The sequence below is a fragment of the Musca autumnalis genome, unplaced genomic scaffold, assembly GCF_047663935.1.
Source record: "Musca autumnalis isolate F117 unplaced genomic scaffold, ASM4766393v1 scaffold_4, whole genome shotgun sequence".
NCBI lineage: Eukaryota > Metazoa > Arthropoda > Insecta > Diptera > Muscidae > Musca > Musca autumnalis.
In genome coordinates, this window is record NW_027411977.1 from 151,585,662 (window position 1) to 151,600,059 (window position 14,398).

The 14,398-nt window shown below is 33.4% G+C and overlaps 1 protein-coding gene across 9 annotated transcripts in view; it reads right to left on the reverse strand.

The window, feature by feature from the left end:
* Window positions 1–14,398, reverse strand: part of LOC141402585 (peptidoglycan-recognition protein LC-like) — a 78,537-nt gene that overhangs the window by 40,377 nt on the left and 23,762 nt on the right. For 2 of the 9 annotated variants that reach the window (XM_073984184.1, XM_073984187.1), the window contains exon 1: window positions 8,516–8,595. The exons of 3 other annotated variants lie outside the window; for them this stretch is intronic. The gene's annotated coding sequence lies outside the window, so the exon portion shown is untranslated. Of the gene's footprint in view, window positions 1–8,515; window positions 8,596–10,178; window positions 10,905–14,398 lie in introns of those variants that run through there. 4 more of the 9 variants (XM_073984188.1, XM_073984182.1, XM_073984190.1 and 1 more) reach the window with 4 other exon arrangements.

Sequence of the window (14,398 nt, forward strand, 5' to 3'; positions counted from 1 at the left end):
TTTTTCACAAATATATAATTTGAAAGAGGTTTGTGCGGAACCTTTTTAATTCCTTAAATAAAATGAACCATATTAATAGGCAAAAGTTAATTTATTCCAGCTACTGGAAATCATTTTTGAGAAAAAATATCAAAAAGTCATAACCTTAGTATTCATATACACAGGCGGACCGGCTAAAGTAGCCGGTCGGGCTCTGTCCCTCAAAAAAAAAAATGTGTTCCTATGAAGTCTTTAAAAAAAATCTAATATAATCTGAGAGTGTTCAATAGTCATTTCGCGCCAGATTATCCCATTTAAGCCACCTGTGCCAACTGTGTAAACGTAAGCGCAATTGGAACGACTCCAACGAAAAATCTCAGATTTTTTTGAATTTTTGTTCATTCTTGCGTTTATTACGGAAATGTATAATTTTCATGGGGGCTCCGGTTATTTAACACAAAAGCCTAGATAAAACAAGTACGAACGGCGTTAAGTTCGGCCGGGCCGAACTTTTTATACCCTCCACCACTGTATTTAAGCAAATATGAACAATTAGTAACTATTAAGCTCTTTCTATACCTTAAGTAACTGATGATAATCACTTTATACAGATAATTTTCTGTGTGGCGGTTTTCTACCCATTGAGATCCCAAAATACCAAGTTACATCCACTTCAGAAGGAAAATGTAGCAACACTCATTAAAAGAGCTCATCGTTGTTCTTTCTATCCTCTGACTAAACACAATATCAAATTACAGCAAAAACCCATCGATATACATACATACAATTGGGCAATACCGGTCCATGGTTCAGGTTGGATTAAAACTACATGTTTGTGAAAGGATAGTTTTGCGTTTAAGTTTCCTATTTTCTGGGAGCACAAAATTCCAATTAACAAACAATTCGATAGGAAAATCTTCAAAAATTTTAAATTGGGTGGTACTCTTACATGGACCCTTTGGCAAAACGTGGACGTATGCTGCCTGATTTGTTGCAAGGAATGGTTTGTACCTTTTATAATGTTTTCGTGAGTTCCGTTCTAGGGGACTATATAAACACCTATACCGACAAATTTCTGGTGGAAAGTTTTATACTCCAATTCCAGTGGAGCATCGAGGCCAAACCCCTCAAAATACCGATAATTAAACCTTCAAAATACTGAAATACCGATCAAAACGAGGACCGATACCGACAAATTTCTGGCAAAAAGTTTTGTAGTGCCACACATGACTAAATACCAAGTTTCAGTCATTTCGGGTGATAATGAGGCTAAAACCTCCAAAATACCGAAAATCGGGTGGCACCGTTCTATGGGGGGTACATCAAAAAGTGGACCGATACCGACAAATTGCTGGGGCAAATTTTTGTAGCACTGAAAAAAAACTAAATACCAAATTTCTGCCACTTCGACGTGATAATGAAGCTAAAACCTCCAAAATACCGAAAATAGGAATGTACCTTTATATGGGGTGTACATCAAAATATGGACCGATACGGACAAATTACTGAGGGAAAATTTTGTAGCCAAAAGGAGGAGTAAATACCAAATTTCAGCCATTTTTTAGTATAGCTTAAATATTCGAAATGACAAAAATCGGGAGATACCGATACCGATTCGGTGGTCAAATTGGACTAATACATTCAAAATATCTTAAAGTGACGCGTACTATACATGAGGCGTTATATGGGAGCTATACCAAAACGTGGACCTATATAAACAATTTTTGGTAGAAATGTTCTTTAGCTTCTGGAAACCCAAAATACCAAATTACAATTGATTTGGTCGTCAAATGGGACAAATATCTTAAAATACCTTAAAAAAGTCGACGCGTCACGTGTCATTTTGTATGGAGGCTATACCAAAACGTGGAACTACATAGCTCGTTTTCAATACCAAATGTTCTACGTACATACAATAGATTTTAACAAAATTTCATCAACCTACTTCAATCCGTTCGGACAGACAGACGGAAATGTCTATATCGATGTAGAATTGTACGCTGATCAAGAATATATATAGTTTGTGGGGTCTAAAATGATTATTTCGAGTAGTTACAAACGGAATGACCCCATAGTATGGTGGAGGGTATAAAAATGTCGGAAGCATGGACTTGTCCACGAAAAATCTAAATCGGATGCTCAATTTATATATTTTGGTGTTCTTAAGTCATTCGAGTCGATGTCAGCAGGGTTATTCAGATCTTTTGGGACATTATGTCAGGAAGTATTAAATTGCCCCTAAAAAAATGCACCGTCGTGACAGGGGCAATGAACCGAACCTGCTGCAAAAAAATCATGCCGATCCGACAAAAGTCCCTAACTACACTTGTACTCGTAAGATTGGACAAAATATTACCAGACCCACATTTTGAACCAAGTCGGTTGATCCGTTCGAGAGTTTTCGTGCTCTCCAGCAAATTATATTTGCCAATATTAATTAAACACAATTAGATAAAATCCTGCTATATTATAAAATTAAATCGTAGGCCTTTACCGATATTTCTCTACAGGAACATTTTACACTCCTAGCAAAGACTATATATCAAATTTTAACTGTTTCGGTTCGATAATGTGGAAAAATCCTTCAAACTACCTAAAATCGGTCAGTATTAAAATGTGGATTTATACCGACAATACTTTGAAGAAATGTTTACTTTAAATGCCGAAAATCTGGCGGTGCTGTTCTGTGGTTATATACCTACAAGCCTCTGTAGGCAAGTGTTGCACCCCTAGCGAAGACTAAAAAGCAAATTTCAGCAATTTTGGTCTGATAATGTGGCTGGGTGCCACCGTGGTACAATGGTATGCACACCCGCCTTGCATGCTGAATGCCCGGATCCGATTACCAGGCCAGTAGAGTTTGGGAATTCCCGACTTTTTTTCATTCCCGGGAACCCGGGAATTCCCGGGACTATGAGAAATAGAGTTTGTGGGGCATAGACGTGACAGAGAGCAAACATAAAGGAAATAAATGCTCCTTATATGTATTGTTATATCATTAGTTATCTCTTTGGAACAATATGGAACAATATTAACGACGATACGCCAATTCTTCCTGACTAATTTGCGGAGATTACATAAATTGCTGTTTCGCAAAGGCATCCTTCATATCAAAGATTGCTGTGCGACTCTATTTTTTAGGTCAATGATATGGGGGGTTCTTTTTATGGTTCGAAGGGCGTGTCGATCGTAGAATAAACCCGTTGATAAAGGATTTTTTCAGGGTTGACATTTTATGTAAAAAGATTCACAATTGCACCACGGTGGCGTACTTATGTTATTACTGACTTCCATTCCTAATATATATGGTTTGCCACTTACACATTATACAGTTTTTAATATAACATACAATAATTTTGGAGAAAACAACAATACGAATCGATCACAGAGTTTATATCTTATGTCATGTTCACACGAGCGTTTCAATTACGTTGTTCGCCTGTCGAACGACGTACACGAATTAACCCGTTTCCACGACACCATTCGTAATTAACAGAAACATAAACAAAATTTCCTTCAGTTTTGTTTCCTTGTTTTCACGAAAATTTGAACCGAAAACACATAAAATATACATTAAATAAATAGGAAAAGCAATAGACTTTCCTTCAAATATATCTTCTATATTTAACTATACACATTTCATTCATTTTTTTCATAAATTCTGAATAATTTTGTATTTTCAATATATTTTTATATGTTTCTATTTTCAAAATTAAAGAGAGAGAGACATGTCAATACAATGTTTGTGTATACAGACTTTCAGTTATTTGTTTCCATTTTGTTTCTGATTTTTTACGCAATTTGGAACTAATGGACAAGAAATGTGTGTGGAATTAAAAAGGAAACACAACCATCTCCCTTTTGCATCTATATAAAATGTTTAGTTCATTAATTTTCATTCATATTTTTCTTTTTTTCTAAAAATTTTTGTGTTTTCAACAGATTTTTCAATTTTGAATTTAGACATGTCATAATTAATTTTTTCGATAAATTCTCTCATTTGTTAGGGATGGGACATACTTATTCGTCGTTCAGAGAGTATTTCTAATCGAACAACGTAGAAAAATCGTCGTTCGTTCATAGAGTTTTGTGTGGGGAAATAAGTAATTTATTCGTAGTTATGGGTCGAACAACGAATAGAGAACGAACGACGTACCGTGGAAACGGGCTATTAGCAAATTAATATACTTCAAGAATGTCATTAATAAAAAAAAATATGGACTAGAACAACAAGGAAATGGCTCCATAGAATTATGTGAGGTAATACAAAGACTTCGAATTCCAGAAAAAAACAATAATTATTAAGAGGACCATAATGTATGTACTTTACACGAATTATTGCGATTTTTACTTTGGACTTTAAGTTTGTTACAAATAATCGGGAATTATGAATTATCGGGACATGAATAATCGCTATTCCACTATATTTTCAACATTAAATAACTATAAGTCAAATAATATAAGGCTTATATATGAAAAATATAAAAATACCCGTATTCCCAGGAAATCCCGTCCGAAAAAAATCGAGAATTCCCGGGAAATCACGGGTCGGGAATTCCCGACCAGAAACTCTACAGGCCAGGCAACATCAAATTTTCAACGGTAGCAAAATATCCCTCATTTCTTGGGTATTTCAGCCATGTAAAACTTCTCTACAAGTGGTGTCTTAAAGACACGTCGTTCGGACTCAGCGATAAACAGTAGGTCCCATATCATTGAGCTAATATGAATCGGGGTGTACTCATTGATATGAGAGAACTTTCCCTAGTCCGTGCTGGGATGTTTGTGGAACAACTATGTGTTATATTATATAAATGTGGCTAGAAGTCCGAAAATGCCGAAAATCGTGAATGTTTGAAGGTATAATTTGAATTGAAAGATCTCGACGGGGGAATTGGAGTAGTAAGAAAATAGGGTTGGTGTCAGATTTGTAGTCTGACCAGCAATGGCGTGACTCCACAGACCATAATGTCCTAGGCAATTTGTTTTGTAACGATGTCTAAGTTGATAATTGACATAATGCATGTCTATGTATGTAGATCTGTGTGTGTGACATTCGTATCGATTTCTTAATTATGTATGTTCTTATCTATTGATTTGACATCAAAATGACCTTATGTAATTGCACAATTTGCTATAATTATAAATGAATACAAAAAATTACGTTTATTGGCGATAGTTATTAAAGAGCTAGGGAAGAGATGTGAATAGAATTGTGGGGTTTTCCGATTTTCTTTTTCCGGGTAATAGAAAAATATTCAACAACGGGAAATTTGTTGGAAATATGTATGTCCTAAATTAAAAAATAAATTATTGCTTCTTACTTACAAATTTAGAGATAACAGATTGTAGCTTTCATATAAAGCACGACAGGCTTTTATAAAATGTAAAAGAAATCTAGATCATCAAGATTTTTCGATGAATTTTAATTTTTGGACATAAATACTGTATTAAATTATTACATAAATAAATAATAAGAAAAAGGGTGAAATGTTCCCTTTTGTTTAAGTAAAAACCGCTAGAACGTAGTTTCGGCAGTTATAAATTAATTGCAATAAAATTTACTGTATACCTGGGATAAATTTAAACCTATATATCTAACATATCAACACACATAAGTAACAACTTACAACCCCTAAATAAATATCCGATTGATTGTTTTCCCAACAAAATATAAACAAAGAAATTATACTTCTTATTTGTAAGAATGTACGTCGTACATGACGTCTTCGTAATGATAACATTAAACATGTACAGTGGTATCTGCTCCTCGTTTCTCAATTTTCATTCAAAGTGTGAAAATAATAGTCAAATTCAGGGGTGAGCACGCCTGTGTGCTAGCCCACAGGTAAATTGTGAAAACGTACTCTTAGTTTTTTGTGAACCATAAACAATTGAATGTTTATGCAATTTTGTATTTATATTTTTTAATAATTTGCATTGTGGACGATTTTAGGCAACATTAATGTTTAAAAAAGTTTGAAATAAGTAATGAAACACCAAGAAAAATTAAATTTTAATTCTCTCTTAAATTTGTCTCTCTCTCGATTTTGCTCAGCTCTGGTCAAATTATTTGCGTTAAAGTTTAAATATTCTCGTTAAGCTTTGATGAGAGAAACTTTTAAACTTCCAAACCCGGTTTTGTATATAAAGCGGTTATTTTTGTTATTGTTTTGTTATTGTCTTCAGTTTAATATATTTACACCCTTTATTATAAGTGTATGACTTATCAAATTTGAGTAAACACACTAGGGTGAAGCAAAAAATTATTTTTTAATGTTTTTTTTTTGTTGGTCGTAAACGGCTAAATACGATGTATGTATGTACGTCGATCAAATAATGATAACTTGTACCACGGAAGCTATTTTTATTGTAATGTGTATGGACCCATATTACAATTTTTTATAATCAATCCTAACTATTGTTCCATTGACACGAAATTTTGAACAATTCATGGTTTGGGTTCGAGAAAGAACCCTGTTCAAATTGAGGAACATCGCTGGTTGAAATCATATATACATATATGATTTCAATCAGCCATAACCATATAAAAATATAATGGTATGGTAAATAAAAATTAAATGTCTTTTTTAAATGTTCGTAATAGTCCAACTTTGGTTTTTACGCCCACTTTTTTAATATGTTATATCTACAAAACAACTGTACCACCCCCATATTTTTTAAAAACGCTATATTTGAAAAATTGGCGAATGCATAGGTTTGAAAATTAATTTCCGAGACAATGATGATTGTGTCTCTGACCTTACGTACTGAATTTCATGAAATTTGCAGACAATGTTCAAAGTGGTGCCATGGGCAAAATAGAAAATGTACCTTTATGGATTTCGGTATGCCCTAATATACCTAACACCATAATATGGTAAGGTGTATTATATTTTTGTGCATTAGTTTGTAACATACAAAAGGAATAGAGATACACCCATTGTTCCTCTTAGGAATATACATAGAATCACTATCTGAATCGATTTACGCATGTCTGTACGTCTGCTTGTCCATGTATTTTTGTAAACAAACAAACTAATAACTTCGCAGTTATTGTCCGATACGCATGAAAATTGGAGAACATATATTTTTTTTTTTTGGTCGAATTACAAACATTAATTATTCTGGTAATATAGCTCACATTCATATTTTCGATCTGAGTTCATCTATTCGCAACACCAAACACAAAATTGGACAGACATTCTGATAAAATTGGACTGAGTTTAGTCTAGAAAAAACTTTGCTAAATTATACTGAAGACGTGGATCCTTTCCTTACTGAGTTTCAAAACGCTATAGTTCGAAAAATTTTGGACGTATCGTCTTGAAAATAAATTTGCGAAAAATAACGCGCCCTCTTTTTAACACATGTTATATCTCCAAAACTACTGAACTGTTTTTCATGAAATTTGCAACAAATATTCAAGATTTGCCCTGCAAATGTATATTTTCATGAGTTTCGGGTGACGTGGGGAACCTTCCCCACGTCCCGTTTTTAAACGCTATATATGCAAAAAATATAACCATATCGCTTTGAGCATTAATTTTGGGGGACAATGGAGTTGTGTATCCGACCCTACCCAGTAAAATCTTCGATGAAAAATCATGAGTTGAATCATGGGTGCAAGTGATCTGGCATGTCATCTTTTTGTCATTTTCACTCATGAATTTTATATCAGCGTGACCCCCAACAGATGACGTTCTTTTTTGGAACCTAAGCATGTCATTTTAACCAATGCATTGACATGTCAATGTTTAGAAGTTTTAGTTGTCTGATATGCAGGAAATGTAAGACAACATCACGACGACAGTTCTAACAACTTTGGTCTGTTCCAGAACCTGCAAGAATCTACTAATTTTTACTACGATAACAATTTTTCCTTTATGTTATCGGAAAAAATAGTAAAAATTAGTAGATTTTTGCAGTACTGGAACATACCAAAATGAAAATAAACAGGTGTGTAAATAAAAACACAAACATAATCTCTATTGGATCGATGGAATGCGTACAAATGCTGATGAAAAGATCGGATCTTTCACGACTTCCTTTGCATTGGTTCAAATCCTAATGAAAAGATCGGATCTTTCACGACTTCCTTTGAACCAATGCAAAGGATGACATGAAATCACGTCATCCAAAAGAACCCCTTCCTTCAAATTTTGCTGGGTATGTAGCCAAAATACCCGACCACGCCAACCATAAAAGGTTGCCAGTTTCTTTTCCATGAAAAAACTACGGGAATAATGAATATAATACATTGAAGGATAAATGTTTATGTTAAGGCTTGTTAAGTTCAATTAAATTAATATTGCGTCACTTATAATACGAGTATTATATATGTAGATCCGAGTTAATAAAACATTTTGATAATTCGGTTCAATAAACGAAAGAAATTCTTTACATCATCTGCGTATATAAAGTTATTTGAATGTATAATAACCCAGCAAAAAATTCCAACTAAATATTGGGTTTTTATAGCACTTTTTGGTAGTCGTAGTTAGTTCATTAAGTAGTTACAAAACCTCCTACTAACCCATTGTTTTAACAGAGGCATCTCGCACAGCATTACTATTTATTCGATGACCACTACAATATCTAGTTATTCTGTGGCCACTAGAAGTAAAAAAATAAGATAAACAATTTCTATTTTTAAATAAAACAGTTGAGGTGGAATTTATTTTCAATTTCAAAACACTTCAAATTTTAATTTTATTTTATTAGTAGCCGAACACACTACATATGTACTCTGCCACGCGTACCGATATTAAGGGTTGTTTAACGTTGTTTAAACATGTGCTCCACCATCTGTTCTTTATGTTGTCAACAAAAAGTCCGCGTGCCGACGGTGAGAGTTGATCACACAACCCTGGGATTTGTAGTCGGACACACATGCTCTGTGCCACCGTAGTACTCATATTTACTTTGTAATGGGTCACATAATGGACGGATCCGAATTTTTGCTGGGAAACGTTGGTTAATCATTAAGGGGTTATCCCTAGTTACGCAGGTCGAAACTAATTTTTCATGAATTTTTTCAAGGAGACTGCCAATAAATGTTTTGTTCATCTGAAAGTGCACATCCTAAACTACTTTTGGAATTTTTGTTGTTGAAAAATACTGAAAAGTTTTGTGGTAAATGGCTATCTTTTTAGAAAAAGCGCTTTGCGGTGCCGGCGGTAGCTCGAAAATGAATGGGCTGATTTTAATTTATATTGGTGGCCGTTTTAAGAACCGAATAATATATGCTTTGTTCCAAAACTTGCAAGAAGCTACTATTTTTTACTACGATAACATTTTTTCCTTTATGTTATCGGAAAAAATACTTTAAAAAGAATAGTGAATTGTCAAAGTCACATTTTCGATATATATGAAAATATATGAAGATCGGACCAGTCCTTTTCGAGCTATTGCTTGCACCGACTTCAAAAATGCCATTTCGAGAAACATGAGTTTAAATATACTTCCTGTTCTTCAAAATAAGCCAATAAAATTTTTTCCGACGAAGAATTTAGTGGAGTAATGTATCCACATTAGGACGAGTCAAAAAACAAAAAAATGTTGTTTTGAAACCCCTTATATTTTTTCCATTTGATCCAAAAATCTGATATATGAAATTTTATGACGATTTTATTTATTTTATGACCCGTGCCACCCGAGCGATCTCTGTTTCCATATTAATTTGAATGGGGCCAAAGGTGCATTTTCACGAAAATTCCATAAATTCGGCAAATATGGTCCAATCGAAGAATCATAAAAAAAATGTGAAAATCGGATCGGATTTTGATATTGCTCAAATATAAATTTTTCGCCGATTTTGGGCCCTATATTTGTAGGATTTTTGTAGGTTTCGTTTTTTAGCCACAATAAAGAACTGGTAAAGGTTTTTCGTCGATTAGACCATAATTGCGGCCTTTAGAGAATTTTTGTGAAAATTCACCTTTGGCTCCATACAAATTACTATAGAAACAACGTTAACCGATCGCCATAAAATTATAAATTATAAATTATACAAGGTTTATGGATCAAATGGGACAAATTTAGGAGATAGGAGTTCCAAAACAATTTTCCGAGTTTCGAAAACACAGTCTGCTGATGTAGGGTATCAAATGCTCCTGTACAATTTTGATACACCAACAATCTAAACAAACATTAAAAGCGAATAAATTCGGTGTGTAATATGTTTTATAGAGGCATACCCCGTTCCGTGATGAATCCACCTTGATGTGTGCTTATTTGTTAGCCGCGTTTATTTCATTATGTATTCCTCTTTGTTTGTGTAGGTTAGTGAGTAGATAAACAATATTTTTGCGATAAATATTTGCATAAATGATTTTTTTAGAAATAATATTCTACAATTATTTATTCACATAAATTGAGTGGCCTTTATTATATATATTTTTTTTTAATTCTCTTGTTGTGTGTGGCTTTATTTCTCAGCGACACAGAAAAAGCTTTAAATTTGAATGCTCATCACACAAAGCTTTGCTTTTGCACTTGACTCTGATCGAGGTTTATTTATTTTCTTTGTTGTTGTTATTGTTGTTACTGCTAGTCGCGCTTTTGTCTGCGATGTCATATACGATTTCAATTTTAGCACTTAATAATATTTTAAATTTAGTAATTTACACTTAACAATCAATCCATTCGTTTATCTTTTATTTTTCTTATTGCATGAATGGATCTTCTTTTTTGGCCGATTTGTGTTGGTTTGGCACTGTGACTTGTGTGTGTTTGTGTATTTACGTCGTATCAAGCGCAGGTTTCCGTAACCCGTCAACGAACTACACGTTCAAGAGTTTCCGATCAACTAAACTCTCAGCGGTCAGTTGTGAGTTCAAATGAGAAGCCCCTCTCCATGAAAATGCTCGTTTCCAGAAACTTTCTGGCAGAAAGTGAGTTGCTACAGTAAAGAGAATATCTACAATTAGCACTGTTGGTGTATTATACATGTATAATACACCAACAGTATACATTGTATAAACAACATACATATTTAAATATATTTGTATGTATATTAACAAATGTGTAATTTCTAGAGAATGGTTGACTCTCTATTTTATTGTTACTGTTTTGAATGATCTTAACAATTTTTGAGACAACCGATTGATACTATTAATTTTTTTATATTTTTGATATTGCAAGAAGTTGAAAACTAGGCTCAAAAAAAATTTAAAAAGTTGAAATCATTTTATTTTGATGATCGATTAATCAGATTTACAGTTTCCCTGGCAACGTAAAGTGGGCTATAATGAGTAACGTTTTAATTTAGCTAATAGTTCATCTTATTCTATTTCGATTTATTTGACGATGTTTTGATACATTTTACGTCAATAGATAATTCGCTTATAGTTATATAAGGGTAAAGTCTGAAAGTGCCTTTATAACAAGTAAGAAAGTATCAGTCAGCTGTGCTGACGGAGATATACCCTCTGACCAAAAAAAAACAGCAAAACCAAACTAAACACAAATGTCCAAAAAATTAAACTGACTACAAAGATTTAACTGGAATCTTTTGAAATAAATTCTAAAAAAATCCATATTGCATTATTTTAGAAGGTAGTATAAACTACTGTCATTCAATGCAATATGGAATTTTTTAGTAGTTATTTCAAAAGGTTTTAGGTTTTGGTTAGATATTTATAGCTTGTTTGATTTTTTTTGGTCATGTGGGTTGGGCGTTTTGGCGCTGAGCGCCTCAATTATGCCGTATATAAAATATATTGATTTTGTATCACGAGTTTCCTTTAAAATCTGTAGGTACCGTAATGTGGGGCTATACCAAATCATTGATATATACCAAACATTTTTAGTAACCGAATTTCTTAATAAAGGACTCGAAATATTAAATGACCATTTTAATATGTGCCGGCATGGTTTTGGAGCTTTTACACCATTATCTCAGGAAGTATTGACTCACTCCGGAAAAAATTGTACCGTTGTGAATGAGGCCGCTAGAACAACCTACTAAAAAAGAATCAAGACGATGCGAGAGGAGCTCTTAAAATTCACTTTATCCGAATTTTGTGTGGGATGGGCACGAAGGAGTGGACCGATATGGTCCATATTCGAGCTCGATATATATATCTGTAAGGAATAATACGATGTGCAAAGTTTGGACCACGCACCATTTTACAGAAAAAATGTGTACCCGAAGGAGTGGACCGATATGTTTGGACAGTTTGGAAGTTTACGATACCCATTTGGTTGGAATCGGTTGATCCGTTCGAGAGACGGACATGGCTAAATCGACTCCAAATTTTCTGAAACGAATTTCGTCCAAACATTCTTGGGGTCTAAAACCGTTATTTTGATGAGGCACATTTTTGTCGTATCAAAGTGTATATGGGAAACGTTGCCAATTATTTCATATTCCATTTCCAAAAATTGAATTTTTTCTTTTCGCGCTACATTAACGATTTTTGGTACATAGGTTAAGAAAAAATTCTCCAGTACAAATCCGGTCGCGAGCAAATTTTTGGTTGTTGCGGACAAATGTTATCGCGGTTTTACTTCTGCTTCTAAGAAAAATTATTATAATAATTATTTTATTGAGCACAATTGTCACAAAAAAGTTATCACGAAGTGACGTCATTAGGTAGATTGTATAATATTTGTAAAATGTTACTCAGCATTTGCGGAATTTACAACAAATTTACAAAATCTTAAATGTAATCCGAATTTTTTTGAAAATATAGGTACCCTTCAAAAATTACAAAAAATAACAGTTTTAAATAAATACTCCACGGGGAATCAAGCGGGATAGTAGTGAGGATATTATAGCCAAAATAAGCACATGTTTGTGTTACAAAAAAATTTTGGTTTGGAATAATAGGTTTCACATGCATTCTAGAGTTGAAAATATTGGAAAAATTCTATAGGAGTACTTCTTTTATTTTTCTTGAAACTCCCAAGAAAATGGGCGGATTTTGCTTTATCTACATTCACATAGAAGGTTTCCCATTGAGGAATGTTATCGGACTGATGAAATAAATCATTAGACTTCTTAAACGGAAATAGAGTTCAAATAACCCGCTTTAACTTATATGCATTATTAAAATATGTGTAAATCGCGTAATTATCAAAATCGTTTTGTCCGCATGTGATTTTCATGTACAGCAAGACCATATCTTTTAATTTGTATATATTTTTCTAAATATAACTTGGACGCTTAGATGTAGCATCGGCTGCATCTAAGCATTAAAAACCCTATAAAACATCTCTAATTTTCGCAAGGTACAATAAATTTTGTTCCGCATCCGGTTTCAGTGTCACCACGAAAGTCTACATGGATATATATCCATATCAAGGCAATCAATCAGGAATTGTGGATGTAGCATCACACACTACTTTTTGGATTAAAATTTCCGGAAAAACGAATATGCTTCACCAGTTTTTTCATTGCAGTGGAAACGACCCCCAGAATACGCGATAAAATGTGCGATATTTTCAAAACAATTTTAGGTGATTTTCCTAACTTGGAATTTCTGTTATCTCGCGTTTTAGTAGATGGAATTTCACGAGTAAAGATTTATTATATCCGCAACGTAAAAATCTAAAATTTGCAATCAAGTACGAGTAAATCGAATGACAATTGTAAAAACTAAGCCCGAAAAATATGATTTTTAGAAAAATGTTCTCTCAAAATTTTCGTATTTGGATGCAGATTTCTGTGAAGCTGTGAAGGCTACAGTCACGACATATATATCAAATAACTCAGAATCGCGAGTTCTACAATCATATATAAGATTTTTTAAAAAACCTGTTTGCGGAACGAAATTAGAAGAAAATTTCAAAAAACACTTAAAATCTGCCTTCAAAATGTCAGCATCATTTAATGGTAGACGCAGATCAACTTTGAGAAGTTATACACTAGTGAGATGATCCTTATTTAGTTGCCTTCTACTTTTACTTTGACGGGAAAATCGTGGAAAGTGTGGTTTAATCACAAATCGGGAGAAAACAAAAAAAGACACGTTGGCTTCAATCCATTTTTACTCTTCATTTAACATAAATGTAGCCACAGTTACAACGCAAATTAACTTTTAAGGCCAATATTTTTTGCCAAGTCTAAAAACATTTCATTTTATCCGAAAGCATTTAATTTGTATAATATTCAACCACATTTCGAGAGTTATTAAAGGCTAAAACGTGGCTTCAACTACACTAGCGGTCATCTGAATTTTTTTCTTTTTATATGTTAAGGTATCTTCTGATGTGTGCGTATTGCAGATCCATACTATTTACTTTTTGAGAGTCCTGCCATATTTTCAGAAAATATCCCAATTATAATAAAAAATGTACAAAAAAGTGACCAATTTTAGCGATCATCAGAATAGGTTTGAATCAAATAAAATTGAAAAATTGTACTACCCATGCAAATATTGCGCAATTTTTTGGTTTTGTTTAGTAAAATGGA